Here is a 25279-nt window from a genome sequence, read left to right as displayed (position 1 = left end):
CTCGTCTTCTTCGGGGCGGCCGACTGACATTTCGTGGGTCTGTGACATGTACATCTCAATAGTAATTACTTCAAGCTTGTGATGCACCATTTGCTTAACGATTGAGCACAGAGAGGGGGCTGAAAGAATTTTTTGCTGCTAATTCGATGCTTTAATGAGCCTGGCAATTAGAGCTAAATGTTAATGAACAGTAGGGGCTGCAACTCAACGCCCGAGCAGGGGTTTCCTGCTCCACTCAATGAGATAGGACGTCTCTGAACAGCCATGATGGCTACAAGCAACGTGAATCGCTGGCAATTATGCATTGTGACTTGAACAAAAATAACAAGACCCCCCCGCCCCCCCCCCCCCCGTCATGTACCCTCCTCACACTAATATTAGAAACACTGGTGAGTTTTAATTTTCTTACAGGCATTTTTATTTTTTTTATAAAGTTCTACACAAATGAGGTTGAATTCAACAAAAAGGTCACGTTGAGCGCCGTCGCAGCCTCTCTGTGCAGGAGCGTGAGAGGAGGACTGAGGAAGTGGTGTTTCCCCTGCAGCAGTCTGTCGGCGCGGTGTTCACGGTGGCTGAGCAGACTGGAAGGCACAGCCCGTCCACAGGGAGCACTTGGCACGCCATCAGCTCTGCACCAGACACACACGCCGCCCAGTAAGCACAGCCCAAACACACAAGCACTGGCGATCAAAACAACGCCAAACAAACACACACCATACAGGGGGCGGGGGGGGCAGGGGGTGTGTTGGGGCAGGCTGGAGAGTGCTGTGATCTCTGCTGCTCTGCTGTGTCCAGTCCACCTCATGTATATTGTATTTAGGCACCGGGAAAAAAGGACTTTGCTCTCATTTTTGAAGAGAAATTTTTAAGATGATTTATTAAAAAAAAACAATAAAAAAAACACACCTTATCCTTAGGAAAAAAAATAATAGCATATTATCCAGGTTGATTTTTAATTTATTTTTATTCATTCTATTATTCTGTTTTACTTTGCTTTCAACTGAATTGCAAACCTTTGTTTTTTCAACTATTCAAGTCAAAATAGACAAATTAATTCATTATTGTAATAGCAAATTTAAAAATATATATATTTAGCCACCTCTTAGTTTTTTTAGTTTTTTATTTCTACCTAAACTCGTATTCTTCTGGACTGTGTTGATCTAATCGATCGATTTAACTGAACTCCATTGTTGTTGCCACATTTTCTAAAACCTGAAATTGTCCAGTGGAGACGAGACATTTGAAGGGAGTATTTTCCCACTTTTTACGCAAATACCTTTTCCACCTCACTTAAGTATTTCGACTACAGTTAAACTCCAAATGTGCGTCTGTGCCTTTCGCTCACTTTGAAGGTGAAAGCCATTGCCTGCTCTTCACATTAATAAAATCTGGGCGTTGGAAAAGTTTCGAAATTCAATAAAAAGGTGTAAAAGCTAAAAATAGCGGTTAAGCGGTTTTTAATAGTTGGAGAAAAGGTCCCTGGTCAGAGGCGCCGGGTTAGCAATGCCACGGGTGTTTTATTGAAAAGAAGCAGGAGACGAAGTTAATGTGCTGTATCAGTATCCAAAAGACCCGCTCCTATTACGAGCCACTCATCCCCAACAAACTCTCCCATGACTCTTCCTTCCTCCACACTTCTGTCTCGATCCGTCTTTCTTGAACTCACCTCTCTCCATTTCATGGCTGTTTTCTTCCTCTATTTGCTTGACAAGACAATGGATAATAACCCTGGAATAGCACAGAGACCGGCAAATGAGAGTAATCAAGCTGTCTTGTCCTGGTGCTGTTCAGGTTCACTCATCAAGCCCTAATTATCACCCTGGAAACCAATGTTCCGCTTTAATTGTTCTGATGAATGAAATATTACAGAGAGGAGTCGGGCGGCAGCCGAGCGGAATAACAGCTTTTAGTCATAAAACACAGCAGAGTGGGAGGAGGAGGAGAGCACTGAGGAGGAGGAGTGAAGGTGACTCAGGAGACAACCAGGCAGAGTGTGAGAAAACGGGTGAGAGCAATGTATAAATAAAGAACGGTGTGAGATGAGGAGAAAAAAAAAAAAAAGAGGAGGACGGAGAAGGACGGGCTGGAACAGAGTGGAAGAGAAGAGACCGCTCAGGGATGAACGCCACTGACACAAAGTGTTGAAGTGTTGTCTAATTACTTCAAGAAACCACATGAGGTGGAGCGCCCCCTTCCCTCCGCTGCCCCTGTATTCCAAACAGATTGTTGCAGTTTTTCGTAACCTGCCTCCCATCTGAGTTTTTGCAGCTGAGAAAATGACTAAATAACGGGGCCTTTGTTCCAACGACCAATCGATGGTCGGCGTCTGCCTTCTGTTATTGTCTGATGTTGTGACAATAGCTTAGAAGATAGCATAACTTTTACTGCTACGAGGTAGTAGAAAATACTTCAAAGTCACATAACATACTTAGTATGTACTGCACAATGACGAGGGGGGAGTCAAAAAGTTCCAAGACAAAAATAATTTGTAGGAAAATAAAGATTTTTATAGACATATCCTGGGTTTAAGTTTCAACTTGAAGTGAAGTGATGTTTCCATCAGATGGATGGATGTCGGATGGTTGGATGGATGGTAAATGGATGGATGGATTAAAGGTGAGATTATGTCAATCAACAGCAGGATTTTTTTTTTCTTTGTAAAACTGTAGGAGAAAAAAAAAGTACTGTAAGATTCCTTTTCAAATTCCCTACGGATTCGTGTCCACATGAATTTACATGAAGGCACCATGTTGTGCAACACTGTTGGAGGGTGAGTCGACGGGAGGAAGTTATAAATATAAAGGCATGTGGGACACACCTGCCGGGGTTTGGAGAAATATTGATAACAGTTTAACAACTCGGTCTTTGTTTGTTTTCGAGTGAAGAAAACACAAAGCTCCCTCTCTCTCTCTCTCTCTCACAAACACACAGAACTATGTCGCTCTACTTTGCTGCAGAGTAAACCAAGCCTTACTCCCACAGAGGTGAAAGCGGTGTTGCATGGAGGTGTGTGTCTTTGGGCTACAATATATATTTAACAGTTTAAAGTATCGTCAACACATTTAATGGTTTAAGTCTGTGATGGATTGACCTGGTTGGTAGCTGCGTAAATATCATCAAAAGTTTATGTTAATACTGTTTAAAATCAACAGAAAAGAAACCAGGACACGACCACGGAAACGGATACGCAGACAACGATGTCAAAACATACTTCTTTCCTGTATCGACTATTAATCTTTTAGAAAATGTTCCTTCTGTTGTTCAACATGAGGAGCAGAAAAATAAAAAAAAAACCCACATATCTGCAGCGTGTACATTTTATATCCAAACTTTCACTCGAACAACTTCAATCAGTGCACGGCGATTTCCTCCAAAATGTCACATTTCCCACCCGGTCCCTGTCCGTGGGGTTCTATAAGGAGCTTTGACAACTCTGTTTCAGCTCATGTAGAATAAAAATAATAAAAATAAAAACATGACTCACATTCATCACGCCTCTTCGTAGATGAACTGTACACCAGGCACAACGGTATGTCATAAATAATAATACACGTAGTATCAGAGTAGCAACAAAGAAGCCCTGAATATGATACTGGAATATTCCTGGAACACAACTGAGGACTAAATAACCTGGACTCGTTCTTCCTGTCCAACACGTTTGCAGTTTATGTGCTGTTGACTTTATCGACAGCTCAACATCGTAAACAATTCATGAGCAAATATTGATGTGCATAATTGAGTAATTTAACATTTATGTCATACCAGTAGTAAATAGAAGGACCGTGACGTGTGGATTAGATGTCCATCGTGTTGGCCCTAGCGCCATAGTTTTAAATCAAGTCCAGATCGTAGCAAAATTTCGGACAAAGTTTTAGCGTCATGGCTGTAGCTGCACTGTCCTGGTCCTAGTTGTTCTGGATTTCAGACTCCAGATTTATGTGTTTTTTTTGTTTTGTTTTTTACTGGATTCTCAGTCATCCAGGTCGTCTTACCCAAAAATAGTTACATCGAGGGCAACTGGACGGAGTAGGTTTCTTGAAGACATTTTCTTTAAAAAAAAAAAAAAAAAAAAAAGCTTCCTTCGTCCGGTGCCCCTCGATGTAAGTATTTTTGGCTTTTATTGTAAGTAAATAATGTTTTCGTTTGTACAAATGAATCTCAGTCAAACATTTTTTGTACCAGTTCTGTTGTGTTTGTTAGTAGAAAGTGGTAGAAAAGTGTGAAAATTAGTCGACTTGTTCCTGTCGAGGGCAACAAGTCCTTGCTCCTTATCTGCAGTCGGTCTGAGTCAGTTAGTCCTATTAGATGGCAGATATCTGGGTGCCCTCTTAAACCCCAGCACTGTATGAACTACCTGGGCCTTATCTGTGTGTCCGTCCTCCAAGAGAAGACTCTGACTCTGTGGCCGCGGGGCCTTCACCGACCCTGGACCGACCTCTGCTCGGTTCTGCTGCTGGCCTGGTTTACACTCTCTTCCTCCTTTTGCTCGGATTCAGAGACTCGCTGCTTTATGTGTGGATTGAAATAAACCACAACTGAAAAGTCTGACTTCGCGTTGAGGCGAGATTTCGTTGAACATCATTATTTTAAATATCCTTGGGAAAAAGAACACTTTCAACGTCGGCTGAATCTGAGTGCAGTCTCAGGTCAGACGTAGAAACGTACTTTACTTTTGTTCTCGGAGCAGAGTGAAAGTTTGGCACGGCTGCTTTCATTTGTACTGCGCCGACTTCATGGGCTGAGTTACAAAAAAAATTTTAATTTCACACAGTTATTTAAGTCCTACCTCCACGAGCGTGTGGGCCTGTGAGCTCTAGTTCCAAAAATATTGGATACTTCCAGGCATATTTTACATATTTTAATTATTTTATTTTTTTAATGGTCCTGTATAATCTCTCTGTCTCTGTATTGTTCTTAAAAAGAGCAAATTTAATGTATTTTATATTAACTTTTATGCCTATTTTGGTAAGAGCGTGAGAGAAAATCTGTCAGTACTGAGTTTGTCCTCTACATGGACAAAGGATCAGTCAAAATAATAAAATATATTTGTATGTAATATATAAAATAACCACTAATTAGAGTTGTGTATCAGCAAGAATCTGGCGATACAATACATACCGCGATACAGGGGCAATGATGTGATATATCGCAATATATTGCGATACTATAGGGACGAAAATATATTGATGTTTTTTTCAAAATAAAATGAAACAACGCCGTGAATATTTATATGTTAATTGGTTAATAATAAAAAATTAAAAAATAATCGATACAGTGCTAGAATATCGATACGATATCGATTATATTTGTGTCTCTGTCACTTGGTTTTTAATTAGACAACGTTTAAATGTTTTGACCTCAACAACGTTGGGAAAATACTGCAAATCTTCTCCAACCTAAACTGTTCTTCTGGTTGTATTTTACAGGCTAATGTCAGCGAATCATCTGGTAAATTACTTTAATTCCTGCAGCAGCAGAGTTTCTCACCGTCTCTTGGCGCTGGCCACATCACATTTGTATTCACGGCGCCGCACTTGTTACAGCCAAACAATTATTCTGTAACAATTGCGAACATGAGTATCAGAAATGTCAAATTACGAGGCGTAAACATGTTTAAATGCACGCCCTGCAAAACAATGCCTGGGTGAAGAGGAACACGCAGCTCTGCCAAAGTCCAACACTGCTGCTACACAATAGAAGAATGCATGCAGTGCTGAAAACGGGTGTAGGTGGCAGAAGAGAGGAGAAAGAGCTGGGGGGTAAATGAGTGGGGGGGGCAATGTCCTGGGTCTATTAAAAGAGTAAAATAAAACTTGATTGTTTAGAAGGAAAAATAGGAAAAAAACTCAATATTCAGTTAAATGGAATAAATCAGCATATATATTTATACTAACAACGACGCATCCATTAGATAATAAAGATGTTTGTGCTGGATAATAAAATCCAGTTGGTGATAGAATACTATACTATTAGCAGTAGTAGTAGTAGTAGTACTGTTGTTGTTGAAGTATTTATATTATTTTTTGCGTAGTAGTAGTAGTAATACTGTTGTTGTTGAAGTAATCATATTGTTTTTTGGAGCAATAATACAGTTTCTGTCATGGTTTGTCTAAAATCGCACTGTTCTACTCATGTAGTTAAAAAATAATAATTGTTTACATGACAAACGCAATAATAATAGCAATAATTTAATATACTTGTATTAAAATAGCATAATTATTGCTTATAAGTAGTGGCATTGTTTCAAATAATTTTGAAATTTTTTTTTGAAAAACAATACAAAAATAAAAAATGATACTTGTTGAACTGAAACTCAACAAAGAGCCACACTTTACAAAGATATGATGAAATGTGTCAATGCTTGCGGGCGGTTGTTGCACAATGACTCAAGTTGACAGCATTGTTGGAGGAGAGCGACCATCAAGCCCCTTAAAGACCCCCTGCTTTGGTGAAATTACATACCTTTCAGTGGGACAATAAAGCCCGGACGTGGACGTGCAGCGTTAGCGCGTGAGTAAATGCGCTGCGACTCATGCTAATTGACCACGGCGGGCCGGTGCTGCTGCAGGTGTGTGTGTGTGCAGGATTGTGACACTGCTGAGTTTACAGTGGTGGTAATTATGGAGTGACAGCGGTGACAGCGGCGCTAATGAGCGCTGACAGCCACGCCTCCCTGCTTGTTTGTTCCAAAAGCCTAAATACCACGGACAGAATGAATTAATTTGGACCGACGCTCTCAGTGACACACACACACACACACTCAGGCAGAGGCACACACAGTTGTCTTCAAACTAGGGGTCCATACATTCATATTATGCAACAATAATTCAAGACGTAACGATGAACTTCATTGTTATACAGTATATAAAACTACAGCCCGTAGTTTTCTGCTGCTTTTAGTCAGTAATTAGTCTGGGAAAGTAATTTTATTTCTTTTTTTCCAATCAAAAGAGTGAATTGGTTACAAATTTGTCCATCCATCCATTGTCATCCACTTATCCGTTACCAGGTCGCGGGGGCAGCAGTCGCCACCCAAATCACATTGCACCGTACCAAACCTTCCTGCAGGTGGTGAGTCCACTGGAAGGTATTAACCGCCCTAACCGGGATTCAAACTTGCCCTGGGGTTCCACACCAATGACAGAGACGTTGCCTCTAGGCCAAAGCACGGTACAAATTTGTCCTTTGAATTTTTCCATTGAAGAAAAAAAAAGTGAATGTTGTGACACGGCAGATTGGAGGGGGGGGGGGGGGGGTTGGGGCTCGACAACAATTATCTACAAAAGAGGAACAAAAAGTTTGGGAACTTCTTAAGCCAATGAGACCTGATAAAACTGCACCTCAAACTCTGGTGAATGCAAAGGCTGGATAAAAAAACAAAAAAAAACCCACAAACAAAATTCCCGACAGCAGAAAACAAGCGCGCTCATTTGTCAGATCATTATGTTGTGACAACTTATCTGCCTCTAATTTGGAAATAATGAATTATATTAGCTGTAAATCCTGTTCCTTTCTAATTAGCGGCTCTGGGACCAGGTTTGTCGTTTACGGGATGCACCAGGATGAAGTAATTACGTTGTATAAATCAATTAGGACCCTCCAATTGTGTACAATGTGTTTTCCGAGGCAGATTAAATGGTGCTTATGATAAAGACAGAACCTGTCCAGGACACTGTGAAGTGGGAAATTAAAACAGGAAGAGGGAGGAAAAGAGCTGAGAGAGGAGGGAGGATGGAGGAATCAAAACAAGGGTACAAGGACAAGGGCATGCCGAGAGGATAATTTGCACTTGTCTCACAGGCAGGCAAAAAGACGGAAGGGGCAAAAAAAAAAGTACAAAACTGAAAACAGACACTGTTATTTTAATCGATTTCAGGTTTCGTCAGTGCAGATAATCCTGGAAAAAAAAAATCTGACCCTGAACCATATATATAATAAAATCACAAACTCGTTAATTAAAAGGTCACAAAAAAAAGAGCTTTTTGTTAAATATAAATACTGTATAATAATATAAATAAAATCGACATTTACTCACAGGCCAGATGTGAGGAGGTTCGGGGGCCGGAAGTGGACGCCGGGCCAGGAGTTTGGAACCACAGGTTATCGGTGAATCTAAACAAAGAAATAAAGTTTATTTTAAGAGCAACTTTCATACAAACAGCAATTCATAGTGCAGGAAAAAATGGCCTCACAACTGTACAACTGTACTGTACAATTAAACATAAACGCAATTAATCCAAACCAAGAGTTAATGTGATTAAAAGAGACCGACACCTACTGTGAGCGTTTTTATAATGAAAATTGAATGAAGACATTATTTCATATTTCTTACCATCTAACTTGTCCAGTCAGACCATTTCTATCGCATTAAATTAAGTAAAAGTGGCAAAAATGTACGAAAACCCACGCATCATCAAAAGCGTCACACGTAAAAGCTGCTGCGGCAGAAAGACGAGAAAGATACGATGAATCAGCAGAGACCGACAAAAGTATGTTTTTCACTTTTCATTTTGACGTCAAACTACTTCCAATTTCAGTTAGTAATTAGAAACATAATTAAATCGCGACCCGTGATGTCATTTCCGACACGATGTTATCCCCCCCCCCACTTTGAACCCCCTCCCCTCTCCTTCCCCTCACCCTCATTCCTCTGTCTGGGCTGTACTGTACAGCTCCATGACCTCGTCAATATTAGATTTCCCACAATTGGCTGCAGCCAGAGGCATCACCTGATGCCCTCCCCCCTTTGCCCCCCTAAAAATATTTATTTTTTAATAAATATTTTTTGTGAACATTATGGGAGGTATATGGAAACGGCAGTTTTAAATGAAGTTTCTGCGATTTTATTGACAGGACATGACAGAGTTTAAAGTTGCGTATCGTTTTGGTTATTGGCCAGGAGAGATAAAGTTTTATTCCTCTACAGAACAAATGTTGTGTCTTGTAAAGATGCGAGTGTCAACAGGATCGTGGGTATTTTCTCACTCTGTATATAGTGATTTTGATATAAAAGTCGTTTTAATGCATTTTCAAGTATATCTTTTTTTTTTACAACGGCTGCAGGTGAGTGAAATGAAAAACAGGTTTATATCTTTGGATTAACAGACTGTAGCCGTCGTTTGGACCTCATGTCTGTGATTCCTAACCACTAATCACTCGACTGGTCTGAAAACTATCATTTACTCACTGTCAATAGTTCATCTTGTTTATCTAGACAGGCAGGAGGTGGATAAGAAACGAAAAAAAGAGAGAGACTGTGAGCTGTTAAAGAAGATCTTTGTCTGTGTCTTTCTTCAATTCCTGCACGTGTATCAGAGTTGTGTTTAACTAAACAGGGTCAGGTTTTACAGCGAGTGAGTAAATGACCTTTTGTGGTGTGGAGTGGGATAATGAGAGGGTCTCAGAAAAGGTTGAGGAGATACAAATTTGATACTGATTATTACAGACTTTCTGTTCTCTACGTAACCGTCTCTCTGCTTTAGTGGCTGTCCTCGGTACTGTCCTAAGCCACTTATAAAATCATCTTCCAGAAAAATGCCCTTGATGTACTGTACAGTAAACACACCCAAAGTTGAGAGCCGTGTTTTGCCCTGCTGTCCACAGTGAGGTGGCGATCAAAGGCACTGGCAGAGAGCCAGTGCCTGGAGAGACCAGCTTTGATCTTCCGGTGGACTGACCTCCATTTGACCCCTCAATATTTAACAAAGGCTTTTCTTCCCCCGTGACTCCTCAAAGTGGAAAGTGAAGCTGCAGAGTGATGAATCCTGCCGTCAGTGTCAGTTTTTACCTTCAGTAGCTTCAGAGGAGAGGAGAGTCTTTTAGACAATTTCAAATATAGACCTGAGTCCAGAGATAAGGTAACGTGACACACACATGTCAATTACAGTCCATTTTTCAAGACATTTGGCTTTTGAGATCCGGATTTTTGAGAAAATCCAGATCAGGAATTCTGATTGTTATTGATGTAGTTGGGGAGTCATTTTTAGTCATGTCATTTTCCAGTTTTGGTTTTGCTCACTTTTGTTCTTTTTGCCAAGCGTATGGATTTGAGTCACAGGTTTTGTTTTTTTAAATGTTACCCAAGTCTCTGTCGTAGCCGCACCGTGTTCTTTCTTTGACATATTTTCTATACGTTTCAACATTCACTGACATGTTCCACTGTAATATATCTGGAGGTTGTGACATGCTGATGTGATTGCAGTGTTGCATCACTGGAACCCAACTTTCTGCTCTCTCTCTCTCTCTCTGTCTTTGATTGATTTACCTGTCTGGTATAATGCGGTTTCGTACAGATTTGCCAGACTCCACTGACATGTATTGTACAGCAGAAACAGACTAAGCCATAAGAAGAGCATTTTCCTCAGGATAATGTGAAAGACAGCTATAGGTTAAAAAGTCCAAGAAGTTGCATCATGACGCCTCTCTATACCGCCTGCTGAATTCCTATCCCGACAAAATGCTTGCATGCTGAGAAGCAACTATTAGTTCAGTTCAGAGCAGTGCACACACACACACGTACGTACCTACACACACACTAAGACATCATTTCACGGGCCTAATATGAAACCTCCACTACTACCATGCTTCACCCTGGATCCCATTACAGCAAGAATCATTTCCTTCCCCCCCCAAACCCCCCCTCCCCATGTCACAGTGTGTCAGGGAATCTGTGGAGGAACTTTTTGCTTGGTGTCACACAGCTCCAGTCAGAATGGAAGAGAAATATTTATACCCAGCTGACAGATAGACTGATGTTTAATTCATCAGTTTAAGACGCTGGCCCGGCTGACCTTGGACTCTCGGAGATGAGGCCATTCAGGGTTTATGATCCCTCATTAACAGCCAGCGCAGACTCTCTCCCTATGGTTCACTTATGTGCATGTGTTTGTTTGACTTAAAGTTTTTTTTCGGGTGACTGAAAAGTTCCAGTGACCAGGAGGATTTAATATGTTCCCAGCTGCTTCAGGTTTCTACCTATCTGCTGTTTGTGTATCTGCCGCAGCGGAGACACCGCGCGGTGATTTCTCTGCCTTTCAAGCCCTGTTTCTCATTATACTGATACACCGTATAATACCAACACTGGACTCCCAAAACTGCCTGGACTGACAAAACTGACGAAAATATTATCGTGTAAAAAAAAAATAAAGTCACAAAAATTAATAATTAATAAGGTTATATTATTCTATATTATTCCTGATTTGAGCTGATTTTTCTAATGGCCCAATCATAGCCTCGTGATGAATTCAAATTAACTTTGAACTGTTACTTATGTTGGAATTATATTGGGTATCTGCTTTCTATGGGATATTTTCCTTTTGTCCTTTTCGATTGATTAATCAAGATTAATCATAATTAATAGGGATTAATCACGATCCACAGAGACTCTGTGATTGGTCTGATTTAGGTTAGAAACAGTGCTGTGTTTAGTGAGCTCTAACTACACACAGACATGATAACGAACAGAGTTACAGGACCAGTAAAAGAACGATGGAAGACTACGCTTCAGTGACCACTGTTCAGGGAATTGCGAGGCAACTGCGACTACTTCTGTTTTACTGTCAAACTCCCAGAATGGTTGACCTTTACACACACATTAACAAAGCGGGATTTTTCTTTTTATAACCGCAGTTTAAAAACTTAATGTTCGCTTACAAATGACCAGAAGATAAAAAAACTGAAATTAAGACGCCATATATATATATATTCATTTCTTTCTTCTGCCCGCACTAAAGCACAAAATGACTCCAGGATGACACTGCAAAATGATTGCAGAGCATGTAGAAGTCAGTGTCAACATGCCTTAAAATAACAAAAATGGACTTGATGATAACGGAACATCCTAACAACCTGTCAAGTGTCTGTTATCAAAAGTAAGCAGTGGAAACAGATGGAGGGGCTAAATTGGTATTCAGTCAGTCTCAGTGTTGTGTGCCATCTGTTGAGAATCAGATGACACCTTCAGATTACAGCCCATAGTTGAGAGGAAGCCTTGTTTGCTGCCATCATTCTGCCTTGTGTTCTTTACAGTTGTTGACGCTGATCGACGTTTTCACCGTGTCACCCACGCAAAAAAAAAAAAAAAATAAGACGGCTTTTGGTGTTGTGTCGGTGTTTCTTTTAATTTGGAACTAAATATTTGTGATCAAACAAGAACAAGGAATGTGGAGTTCAGGTGGAGAACAAAAAAAAAAAAAATATATATATATATAAAGGAAATGAGAGATAAATTTAGAGAATCATCATCTGCCTCATCAGAAAGTCAGAAAGTGTGGTTGACCTTAAAAACAAAAACACACACACACACAGAATCACATATTTAAATATGTCACACGAACAAAAACTTTTACACACACACACACACACACACAGGACTGTGATTATTGACACTGTGTGCAGTGTGAAGGCATATGCAGGAAGACAGATGCAGGGGTTCAACCCCGGTACCACGGCCTGATTTGCATGAGCTGTTTCTGGCTTGTCAGTCATTAGGAAGTCCTCCAACTCAGAGCAGTGGCAGCAGAAACAGACTCTAAACAAGGGAGTGCACGGATGTTGGTGCATCGGGCAAAGACGCAGGATGTTGTTGTTGTTGTTGTTGTTGTTGTTCCATGGCTTGACTCACACATTAGGCTTCAGTGTCTGACGACAAAGCTGAAAAAGCCTCTCTGTGTTACGACATAATAATAAAAAAAACCCAAAACAAGGCAGGAGCCAAAGCGCAGCCACAAACTCCTTTGGACGAGTGGACGTTTTAATTGTCGCTGCTTTATTGGAAATACACAATGTTCGAGTTCATTCAAGCTAAAGGTAATGCAATAATTTGTGCATATCTTTTAACGAGGCACATTCCTCACTAATTTCCATAAGATTTTACTGCCTCGTGCATGGGCGGGCACTGATTAAAAGAAGTGGTGGAATTCATAAGGCACAAAAAGGCATCCGACATAAATTGAATTACTTATGAGCATGTACAGTTTGTACAAAGGTGTGTGAGTGTGTACGTGTGTCCGTCTTTCCGCGCGTGTGTGTGTAAAGGCGCTCATGCATTAGGTTTAGTGTCTGACTTAATTATTGCTCATTTGGATTTTAGTGTCAGGGCTGGTGAGAGTAATGGTTTGTTCATATTAGTGTGAGGATAATGGGGCTATAAAACTCTATACTTATTACATGCATGGCTTCAGCCTCTTTAACACATCACATTTGGACACATGCTCGCACAAATGTCAGGTGATAAACACATGGTGTGATAACTGGAATTTTACTTATGTGCCAAACTGACGAGAATCCCTTTTTGTCATTTCCACCCAAATATGGGTGACACTACAGGAGGTCAGGTGAACTCGACTGTAACAGTTTCCAAGGATTTAAGTGGCAGTGTGAATCAGTACAGTGTCAGGAGAAAACAAAAACATAACCAGCGTGGTTTGAATCCAGCTGCATGCCTATGTGTCCCTGGGCACAACATAGGTTGCTAATCATATCCCCGCAAGTCTCATTTCCAGTTCAGTATGAGTTACATCAGCAAGAGTGCCTCCCATTAAAAAAAAAACAAAAAAACAACTGTGGCGACCTCAGGTGAAGGGATCTGGTCTGAAGTCATTATTACTTCCTTCCTAACATCTCTTTCTTTTCCTCCTTTTTTTTTTAATCCGACTCCTTTTCGATCTCCTTTATTTTTCTGTGTCTAACGGGGGGGAAGGGGGGGGGGCGGCCGAGCTGCAGATACCACTCTTGGAGGAGCAGCAGTTGGAGGTAACGCTAGTTGAAGATTGCCGACACCAAAGGTGACGGGATGCAAATAGATTTGTGAAGTGTTTACAGAAGGCTAATTTCCACCTGTCAGTCAGCTGAGCATCGGAAGATGCTGAGGCCAATCACACATGGTGGAGGGAAAAATGGATGAATGGAGAGGTTAGTGTGTGATACCCCCACCTACAGGTTAAACATTAGGTCTCTCTCTGTCTCTTAACTAAACTCTTATTGTAGTACGTGAGATAAGGTTATGTGTACGGGGACTTTTTTAATTTTTTTTTTTTATTTCTGTAGTCAGAAATAAAAGAAAGCTCACTAAATATAAAGTATATGCATGATGGGTCTCCTATATTTTCCTTGTCTTGAATACATAACATATATAAACATATATAGTGCAGTAAAATCAATTATTTTGTAACAGAATAATCTATTTGAAAATCACAAAAAAATAGTCTTTTAGACTGAATCTATTTGAAAATCACAAAAAAATAGACTTCTAGACCATCAGAACCAGCAGTAACATCAACCACAAGAATTATAATCTTAAATAAAGAATGAGAAATATTTAATGAAAATACCAAAATCAAGTTTTTATTTAAAAAAATGTTTGTTTTTTTCCCCCCAATTCATCATCTGACAGCAGCTCCACGACCCCATGGTCAAGAACAAACTCTACACTGCTGCTAGTAAAGTTCTGACACTATTTCATGAAACCTCTCAACAGTTTCAAACAAACATGACAAAAGAGCAGAACAAACTTCCTCGGTGAGTTACAGGGCAGTTTCTCCCCCAGTTTTCTACCTCACAGAGAGATGCTGGTGGGGAGACAGAGAGAAGGGTCTGTTGTGTTAGACAGAGAGAGAGAGAGAGAGAGAGAGGGAGAGAGAGGCAGTCTGTGAACCCAGTACGCTGATGAGCTGTCATCTTCGTATTATGCAAATGCAAAGCAGCTGGTTGCCACAAGGGTCAACTAGAAAGAAAACCGGTACAGCAGCAGCCAATCACAGACGTGCTGGCTGTCAGTGGAGAGACAGCATGTCGGCCGCAGACAAGGTTTTTCCAAAGACACGCTGTAATGTGTTAGGTTTGATTTCCTGTGTTTTATCAATGAGTTTATGCCAAGTTTTTTTGATAAATCTGTTAAATTTTGATAAATACAGTATATACATATATGAAGCTACTAATTTGGTAAATTACCAATGTTTTGAGAGCAGATATATTTCAACGACACACAGTTTTCTTGTTGGATCTACTCGAGCTCAGGTAGCACATTTTACTTTTGCTTTTCACCTAACACAGCACATCTGTAGTGCTTGGTGTGCTGCAGTAACAGCCAATGGGAACAGGTCAGGGTCAAGTGTCTTGACCTTTGGACCAGACTTGCTAAAAAAAAAAAAAAAAAAAAGGTCCATCTTGATCTGGTGTCAAACGCGGTCCCAAGACTTTTCTCGTCTCATTCATCATTCATTCTACCTACTACTCACTTCCAGAAGAGATGGTGAACCCCCCCCCCCCGCCCCGTGTCCCCCCCCACCTGATGACTCATGTTCCCAGTTGACTCACCAAGGTCCAACTATAACTCCTAGGCAACATGAAGGTCTCCCTGATCTGACTTAAGGATCCTGACACTCGTGGACTGACATACTGTCCTATACCCTGGATTTGAACTCCACAAACACACGCTGGGAATTTAGTTGTTTTTTTTCTAAGCTCGAGCAGCTTCAGTGAAACTAGAACTCTTTCCTACACTGTGTGTAAATGACAAGATGGTTAACGACTGTGTATTAGAGCAGTGATAGATAATTATTGGATGTACGGTCTTACTGACCATACTTTTCCTACAAGACTAGTAGGTCTCATGTCAATACCAACAAAATCACAAAACAACATCTGAAATACCATTTCTTTTACAGACAATTGCTTTTTACAGAAATATTCATTTACTTTAAATGAATATTTCTGTTGCAAAACAACGTCAGAATGTCCAGAAAAGTTGCACAGATCGCTGTCTCTCTTTGGTCCCTGGTGTCTCAACTGTAAGGCACAGAGTTTCAATCATAAAAGTCAACAGCAAGGAATGTTTTAAAATGTACTGTTGTAGAAAGCAATAACTGCTTTACTTTTATATTCATTATGGTGCTGAGTTGTTATAAAGATAAACCTGAAGACGCTGTAATAGACACGTCCACTCATCACGGAGACACGCAAACACAAGGAGGAAGTAATCCAATTATTCAGTCCAATCAATTCAGGGGAATTTCAGATGAAAGAAGTGTAAAGTTTTATGAGTCAAAAGAAACAAGGCTCATATATAAGGAGATGCATACAGTATGTGGGAGGATGAGTGCTGGCAAAGAGAAGAAAAAGGAGTGTGACAGACAGCAGGGGCAGTGATGCAAAAAAAAAAAAAAAAAAGGTGGATGAAAATGTAATATGAATGTTTTTTTTTTTTTTTTAAATAACAACATTAGGAGGACAAAATCCAGATGCAAATTTCTGCAAAATCTATTTCGGAAATATGCTACAGAGTGTGGAAAAAGGGGAATACGCTCATAGACATGAAAGGCAGCAGCGATTGTATAGAAGTGTTTAAAATTGCATGACAGCGCTGGAGCGGATTTCAAAAGAATTCAAATGCAGGGTTCAGCCAGAGTTTAAATTAGAATACCGCAGAGCTGTTCACCTCATTCTTTTTCTTCTTTTCTTTCTTTTCCCTGTTGCTAAAGTGCAAAGAAAAGATCTCATCCGCTGTTCATCCTATGGATTTATGTTTACATCGTATTTTGGAAATCCATGTGGTTCTTTTCTTATTTTGTAAATTGCGTGGCTATAGATTTGTGCGCGAGTTAACGACATGAGGCAGACTTTTTAATGTGATGTCTGGCAGCATTATTGCATCATTAATCAATAATTTCACATTTCAACAAAAGGAGGAACTTCTTTGCCTTCGAGTGGCGTCTCACCACCGAGGCTGTAACGTGGCAGAGAAGACGTCGCACTACAGTCAGTGCTGTTCACACAGCAGCAGTTCACATGGTACTTTAGAAGACGGTGGACACTTCCTGTATCTAGGTCAGGCTGACAAGACGGCTCTGAATGGGTCTGGGTTGGAATCCAACCAATACACATCTCTGGGCCCTGAATGAATAAAAGCTTCAGACTTAGCACTACACATACAAATATTGGTGTGATGAGCTGCCTAGATCAGTGGTTCCCAAAGTGAGGGGCGGAAAAAGTTATTGCACTGCTACTTTTTTTTAGCAGTAGCTTTAACAGTTGGGGATCGGTCTAGCCCCATCCACCCTAATTTGCATGAAAAACCATAATCAACAGGTCAAAACCAAACAATCCAACTAAACATATGTTACTATTGAAACCTGAAACGTTAGCGGGCATCGTGGAACAAAGTCAATATCAAACATCATGTGTTTGAAAACAGCATGAGTAGAAAAATAAAAGTAGGAAAAAAAACTGTTGGGAAAGGAGAGGACAGAAACCTGTAAGGGTAGCACCACACCTCAATTTCCCCATTGATTAACCCTGCTAATGTGCTAATCTACCCTACTACGCCTTCTTTCTGCAACAGCAACCCTCATCAAGAGCCAATTAACTCCTCGGTAGCCCACAGCCATCCATCATCATAGGACAGACACTCTCATCTTTCTCCTCATATTGTTGCAACACAGAGCAGTCAATGCAGGACCTGGTGCAGAACTATTGTAGAATTGTGGCTTCCCTACAATCGATAGGCCACGGGAATTGGCTTAATGTGAATGAAGCTCATAAAGTTATTGCTATAAGCTCTGAGGTCTGTTTAAAGAGCCACATGAGAACACCAGTCAGGACTTACTGTTGTAAACTATATTCTAAAGGTGAGGAGAAATTGCATTCATTTTTTTACGATCTTAGTGTTTTTAGCACAGTCTGCAACTTCGTAACTCGATGACAACAGACTGTAGACGCAGTTGGGGATTGAGGAAAAACATCCATGGAGAGGAAGGAGAGGGTAGGAATCTTTGAGGCGTGACAACATATGTATGGCAGTGGGGTATGTACTGATTTAATCACAGTTTGAAAAGTAGTAGGACCAAAAATATGTTAGTTTTATATGTAGAATATTGTGCATATCTTATTTTCCTATTACTCAGTTGCTGATTTTCTTGCATTGTTGTTTATATTACTATCAGATTTTTTTTGTTTCTGTACTCAACATACTACTCCACACCTGGTCATTATAAAAGAGACACATAATCAATGCCAGTTGCTGCAAATTACATTTCTCCAACTGAAGCCATGCTGAAACAGACCCTGTAAAATTGTGTGCAACCATCCATTTATTATTATACACTGTTTTATTACAATCAAAGGTCCAAAAGTACCTTCTCCCTGGATGTATTCTACGATCTGTTCAAAAATCAGAAGAAAAGCCATCGACTCTCTCTCTCCAGTAAAAACGAATGTCAACAACAAATCATCAAAAGCAAATTACAAGTTTCATCAGCGACTGAGAGATTTGGGTGCAGAGAGAGTGGATGAAGTACAGTAGTACTCTGTAGTTCGGTGTATGCATACGTCAGTGGACTGAAACTCAAGAGGTAATTGGACGTAAGATGATTCCTGAAGCAGCTTGGGTGTAATTTCTAATCAGCAGTACACTCTTGAAAGACATTCTCAAAAGCATCCAGGTGAAATCTCAAGGGTGCATTTACATGAGACAGACCTCAAATGATCAGAGCAACTTTGTAACATAACGAAAACACAACGACAAATCTTTTCAATCCAGACGTGATGTCAAATATCGAAAAACAACCTTTCTTACTTTAATTCCTTGTGTACTGTACCAAGGTACGGATTGTAAAAACAATTTTAAGAAACTAAAATCACTTTAAATTTTACAGGAAAACAACATGTTAAGCCAAAAGACAAAAACACAGCAATGTCCAGATCTGCATAAGAAACCCCTGGCTGTGAGAATCATGCAAAGATCTCGATGATCAATGTTAGGGGTTCCCAACATGCAGGAACAGCTGTGTATGTATGCCCACCCCCCCAACCCCACTCCATCTGCTGACACTACAGCTGAGCTGGCACTCTCCCACTTCACTGTCTGTTGCTTTCCGGGAGACATCACATCCTGACAGTTTGAGACAAACATCACAGCTGTGTTTGAGCTGTTTATTTTTAGGTCATCTCTTTTGCATGTCACCTGAACATCTTTCATACTCAGATATGTTTTGACAGGTCACTATAGCTGCTTGTAATATGTACATTGTCACTGGTTAAGAATGTTGGAAAACTACAACATTTGTGATACATTATTTCTACTACTAAGGTTTTCTAAAAACCATACACTTGTAGATGTGAATGTTCTGGATGCAAGATTCATGAGAGAGAGAGAGAGAGAGACAAAAAAACAAAACAGCGTTCCGCAACCAGATTGGTGTGACAATTACAATTCCTTTACAACCAAAATGACGCATCACAAAATTCACATTTTTGTTTTATATATTGAATAGTATTGCATAATATTTTATTTTAGGCCCCGTAACCCTATTGTTGTTTCTCAGGCCTCTTCGATTTTCCTGACATAAAGGCCACCTTAAAGAGTGAGCGCTGAATTAGCAGGATCCTCCACCCATGGCAAAAAGCTGTTAAAGACTGTGTAAACACTTGTGAAGTGTCTGTTTACCTGCCAATGTCTCTGAGGCACTGCCAAATCTAATCCACCTTGAGCCTGGCTCTCCGTGCTCCTGCTTTAAGTTGGCTGCATGCAAATGATTTCTGCTTCAAAGCGGACGAAAGGGTGAATGCGGACGTATATGGACTACAGACATACAGAGAGGTAAACGCTCAAGCCTAGCAGCTATTAGCATATGTAAGCATAGTTGTTACTTGTAAGAGATGTTTGATCAGCACTTACTCCGGCTGTCTCTTTTTTTGTCCTGATTTGCAGCTCGGAAAGTGTCCTCAGCAATTCACTGAAAAATAGAGTCTCTTGAGCTATTTATCAGGTAGAAAAATAAAAAAATGTTCCCCTCCAAGAATCAACCCGAGCAAACACTGGAACACTTCTGTGTGGTAGGTGTTCTTGCCTTACAGCAATATGGAGCATTGTATACTCCAGTTTCCTCCCACCATCATAACAGATGCGACTGTGTTTCTTAATGTAACTGTTCAAACTTAATTGACCGTAGGTATGAATATAAGTGGGAACCATAGTTTGTGTCTACAGATGATCCCTCTCCTCCCAGTGCTTTGGCAAAAAGTCTTAAGCAGGGGTTTAAAAGTGTAATGCACACTTCCCCTGGGGGGCGCCAGAGCCAAAATGAGAAAAATGAAAGGCAGGGTTGTGTAGAAGCATGAACCATAACTAACCACAACATCCATCACATTTGTCCTAGTAGGGCACTGAAAACTCCTGATTCCTTCACGTCGACTCATCTTACCATAGAGTCATAGTCGAAGTCGAGTGGACGAGTAATTTATGAAATCATCATGTTGACTGAGGACAAACTATGTCCAATGTCCTACTCCCTAGTGTCAAATGTTGTCTTTTTGCTCACTAGATGGGCTTTTAAAAACCCCTGGTTTAGGGTGTCCGTTGCCTCAACCAATGACTGCTGGGTTTAGCTCCAGCTCTGCCCACACCGTATAACCGATGCATGTAATGCAACTTAGTTATTGTTAGATTTACAAATTCGGATTTAACACTGCAAATGGGGAATAGAAGACTAATATATTACACAAATAGGTGTTTAGTAACAAGCCCTCAGTGTTTTAGCTAAGCAGCTGCTGCCATCTACATACACAACCAAGGATGTTTGCCATCTGCCATGGCCTGATGAATCATGCAGTGATTCATCATCAAGATAAATGTAGGATTTCCTGGAAGAATGTCAAACTGTCACCCCAGAAGAACAAAACCCACAGATGTGATATCATTGTTGAAAATCAGCCTGACTCTCACCAGAAGTGTTCACTGCAGGGGGGGAGAGGACCGAGGGCTTTGCTGTCTTCTGTCATCTATAGACAGGAGTGGAGATCTGAGAGCGAACAGGAGTTTGATGGACAGCTGTTGAAGTACCCAGGCCAGGGGTATATAATGGAGATGTCCATCTGTGACTTCATGCAAAGTACTGCTTTGAAAAGGAGCAGAGAAAGTGTGCAAATTACAGGATGAAAGGCTGCCAGGGATATGTGAGTGTTCTGAAAACAGACTGATGTTGTGCCTCTGTCAATACTCTCAAAGAGGTCATACTTCTTTGCATTTTAATAGCCAGTACTTCAAATTTACCTTCATATGATTTAGTACTTTTATTAACTTCGTAAATCTTTACATTGAAACATACCCTAAAGCTATCAGGGAATATTCCTAGAGAGAACATATCCTACCTGTATGTGGTAAAAAGGATGTGATATATGGCAAATACTTATGCATGAAAAAGGGAAACGACTTCAAGTGTGAAAATGTCTGGTCCGTACAGACACATGCCATAACTGGATAGAAATATAGACAGGCAGCTCATGAATCACTTAAGTACAGAACTCCAGCCCTGTCCCCTTTATTCCCCGCGGCCTTGATAAACAACAATAACAGCCGCAAGACAGTGATCAATCTACATTACATTTACAAACTACTAAAACAACACTCACCTTTTCTCCTTGCCATGCAGTCACTGCACAGTGACTGGGCTCTGTAGCTGAACAGAGACGGTATTAAACTAAAAGGTCAACCCTCAGTTATTAGGCCTGGCTCTGTTTGCTAATGGCTCTGCCCGAAGAGCCAACTATTGATCAGGCCCTGGAGCCTGCTGCAGCCATAAGGAAGACACACATTTTGTTTGTTCTTCCTAATTGAGCAAGGTTCACCTTGTGGGTAATCCCGTTGCATATTTTCAACTTTATACACTTGCAAAATCACTTTCTGGTGCACTTGATCAAAACACCGACATGTATGGCTTTGCAATTTGAAATGAATCCTGCTGTCAGTGTTAGAACTCAAACCATTTTTAAACTAAATGTCATTTAAGGTGAACAGATTTCTGAAATTAAAATCTGGGACATTTTCAATACAACAGTGGAAAAAATCTTTAAATATTATCATTAATCAAATTATTAAAGTACTTTTAAACTCTAACATAGAGATAACATTGTCATTTCATGGTAGTCATTTCATCTAATACAACTAGTTAGACCTAACTAACAACAGTGACTCAAAATACAGGACTGAGCCCACACAGACACACAGAACATCTAATACAACTAGTTAGACCTTTACTAACAACAGTGACTTAGGGCATCAGCCCGACACAAAATACAGGACTGAGCCTACACAGACACACAGACCTAACTATTAATCATTGCCTTATTTACTGATTTATTTATTATTTTCTCAGAGTCTCAGGTCCCCATAACACCCAGAAAAATGCTATTTTACCAAAGCAGTTTTCTACCTGCCCCTCTTCCAAAACAGAGCCACACACAACGTCATCACCTCTTCATCCCATGCTACCGTTAACGTGACAGCTTCACTAATGACAGTTATGAAAACTCATAATGTCATAATGTTAACGTTCACTGACTTTTATATCGTTACGTTAGGTCTTCAGTTCAGAATAACAATCATAAGTTACTTCAACTCTACTGTCATTCCACACAACATAAATAACTTCATATACAACATACCGTTTGTCGCGACCCTTTTCCCCCATTGTTTTTGTTGACGCTCCTGCGTCTGGTCGCGCTTCCTGATAACGTCACGTCATGCGACGTCGTCTCTGGCGATGCGTTTTTCTGACTATCATAAGAAATGTTTCTTTGAGTCTGCGCGTATTTTCCAAAAACGTGGATATACGTGGAAATTGCGTTGCATTGCGAGTTTCTAAAGCCCAAACCCCCGCTTGTATTTAGGTACTTTTGTTTTTATTTTTACTTTTTTTTTAATAAAATCAGCGCAGATATCTACAAATATATACAGATGGTAGAGTTCATGACAGAACCCAAAAATGAGGGGGAAAATAAACAATAATTATAATACATCGATTGAGTATTGACATTAATTCACATCACTGTGATGATCGTAATATAAATTTTAATTAAATTTAAAAATCTAATTACTCTTTTTATATATTAATATAGTCAGTGGGGCTCTTAGAGGAGTGCTGGCTCTGTTCTGTCTGCACACAGATATTTGAAGACCGTAGCTCTGTTCTGTCCCAGGTCTCAGTTATTATGGTCTTGGAATTTCACCAAACTGCTTACTAATCAGGATGCTCCATTTACAGTAATACCTTCTCATCAGAACAGATTTTTTTCCAATTTAAACTTGCCAATAATTTATAAATAAAACATTTTTTGGATGCTACCTAGAAAGCAGCTAGACTACACTGTTTGATAGACTTTTATGGCAGATGTCCACGTTGGAACTGCATTAACATTTGTCAGTGTGATTGGACTAATGGTGTGTCATTACTGCCAGCTTAAAGACCAATCTTCATTTATAATAAAGTATTTTTAGCAAGAAGTTTCAAACAAAACTTTTTTTTAAACATCGCACTTTTAACACAATACTTTATCCTGATGGTGGAATGAAGAGGCCTAAAAATATGAACTGGCCGGAGGTGAAATCAGTGACCAATCCTTGTTGTCTACAGATGCTCATTTCGGCATTTCAGTCCAGAAACACGCAGATTAAAGATGGGGTTAACTGGGCACGCTCACCTGATCATAGATATGTGATTGTGGTTGGCTGTCCAGATGCGTGGCCCTGTGATTGACTGGCAATTTATGCCAGCCACTGGACAGTTCATAGTCATTGGGCCCCCCGCCCAATGACTGCTGGGATGGCCTCCAACTCCCCTTACGACGCTGAAAATAATTACAAGACTGAAAATGAATAAATGAACGTTTTCAAATCACCAATCTAGACCAGAGAGGGGAGAGAAAGAGAGGGAGGGAGGCAAGGAGAGAGCAGCCATTTCAATTAAGCTAACCGCTAAGGTAGGGCAGCAGTGTATCAGTAGTTAGCCTCTACTTTTGGTCAAATAGCTAAACAAGATCATTACAAACGTTTAGCGACACCATGTGGACTGAGCATGTATAGTATTCACCTTCTGAGAAACGGACTGAGCATGTATAGTATTCACCTTCTTCACCTTCACTAAATTACACTTAGCTCACAATCCTAGCTTATTCGTTTATCCTACTGTATGTGTACAGATTGCACACACGGAGCACATTTAATGTGAGTGAAACTATCTTTAGAAATGAAACAAAATTGGGGGAAAAAAATAGCAACATAAAACCTGGAAGCTTGAGTTGCTCTTGTTTCCCGAAAGTCTGATTCAAGGCCTTTTATCTCCAGCCACGAGGCATGTGATGAATTACTGCCGTTCCACAACAGCCTCTGTTCTGCGGGAGGTCAATAACTCATCTATGATCACTGAGTGTGACCATCGCCAGGCACTTTGATCAAAAATATAAGACTGTCTCTGTGATCAACTGCAAATCTGTCATTGCTATGCCCAGTGACACAACCTTAAACAAATCTTCAACCGCCAGACGCCTTTCATGGCGTTCCATCAGCGGCGCCGTGTCCTGATGAGGGTGTTCTATAGGGTGGATGCTTTATACATAAATCATTTTTTAATTATTTATTCCATGCAAGGCCCTGGCATGTTGACAAATTAAGCAATCTGGGTAGGCAACAGTGTACGGGGCGGGGGGGGAAATAAACTATTAATAGAAAGCTGGATATAAGATCGGCATCTGTCATTATCAATATTCTGTGTCTGGTGTTTAGCAGTATTCTTTAGTAGGTTTGAAGAAGGCGAACATTGAAATATGGCAAAACAAAGTTTTTAGGTCAGTAGAGAATAAGGACAATTTTCGTTTTAGCTAAAAGCATTTTTTTCCCTCTCTCTCTTGGGCATTTCTGTACATTTTCAATGTTCCACTCTGCAGCAGTGCATGGATGGATTCAAATAGAAAATAATGATTCCCAGATTCAAGCTTTGCCTCATAAATTATGCCCTTGAGGAAGTCAAAAGTGCAGAGTGTAGATAAGTATATGGTAATTCCCTACTTATAATGAAAAAGACTGAAGTTACAAATAAATAACAACAATGTCAAGTATTATTCATTTTTGACCTTTAGGAAACAACACATACAAATACTGTATCTGCAGTGGCCGTTTTTGTCATACAGAGGGCGCCATGTTGGATCACAAGCTTTTTTCTTAACCCATAGATGACATTTAATAACAGCATAGTAAATATATATATTTATATGTAGTATATATTTGCAGGTTGATCAGAATCAAGAATACTGTAACGATTTTTTACCTGTTAGAAATAGTATGACCAGTTAATAGTCATGACCTCAGTGACCTTTAGCCCAAAAAAATCCACCGTGTACCACTAAAAAACCCCAAAGTACGACTTAGTGGTAAGCGAACCACCCATTGAGAACCACTGGACCAAGACATGGGACCAGAAACACTAACTTTAGCGCAGTGGTACCAAACAAT

The 25279-nt window shown here is 40.2% G+C and overlaps 1 long non-coding RNA gene across 4 annotated transcripts in view; it reads right to left on the bottom strand.

The window, feature by feature from the left end:
• The window catches only part of LOC103392266 (uncharacterized), a 27486-nt gene extending 2207 nt beyond the window's left edge, over nucleotides 1-25279 (bottom strand). The window contains exons 1-4 of one of the 4 annotated variants that reach the window (XR_003052174.1): nucleotides 25095-25279; nucleotides 23473-23619; nucleotides 20720-20891; nucleotides 8036-8112 (exon numbers count right to left, since the gene is read on the bottom strand). This is a non-coding gene — a long non-coding RNA (uncharacterized LOC103392266). Of the gene's footprint in view, nucleotides 1-8035; nucleotides 8113-20719; nucleotides 20892-22437; nucleotides 23223-23472; nucleotides 23620-25094 lie in introns of those variants that run through there. The other 3 variants (XR_003052175.1, XR_003052176.1, XR_003052173.1) reach the window with 3 other exon arrangements.

The sequence above is a fragment of the Cynoglossus semilaevis genome, chromosome 16 (assembly GCF_000523025.1).
Source record: "Cynoglossus semilaevis isolate Cse_v1.0 chromosome 16, Cse_v1.0, whole genome shotgun sequence".
NCBI classification, from domain to species: Eukaryota; Metazoa; Chordata; class Actinopteri; order Pleuronectiformes; family Cynoglossidae; genus Cynoglossus; species Cynoglossus semilaevis.
Note: the sequence above shows the minus strand (reverse complement) of the source record. Positions and strands in the feature narration are given on the sequence as shown.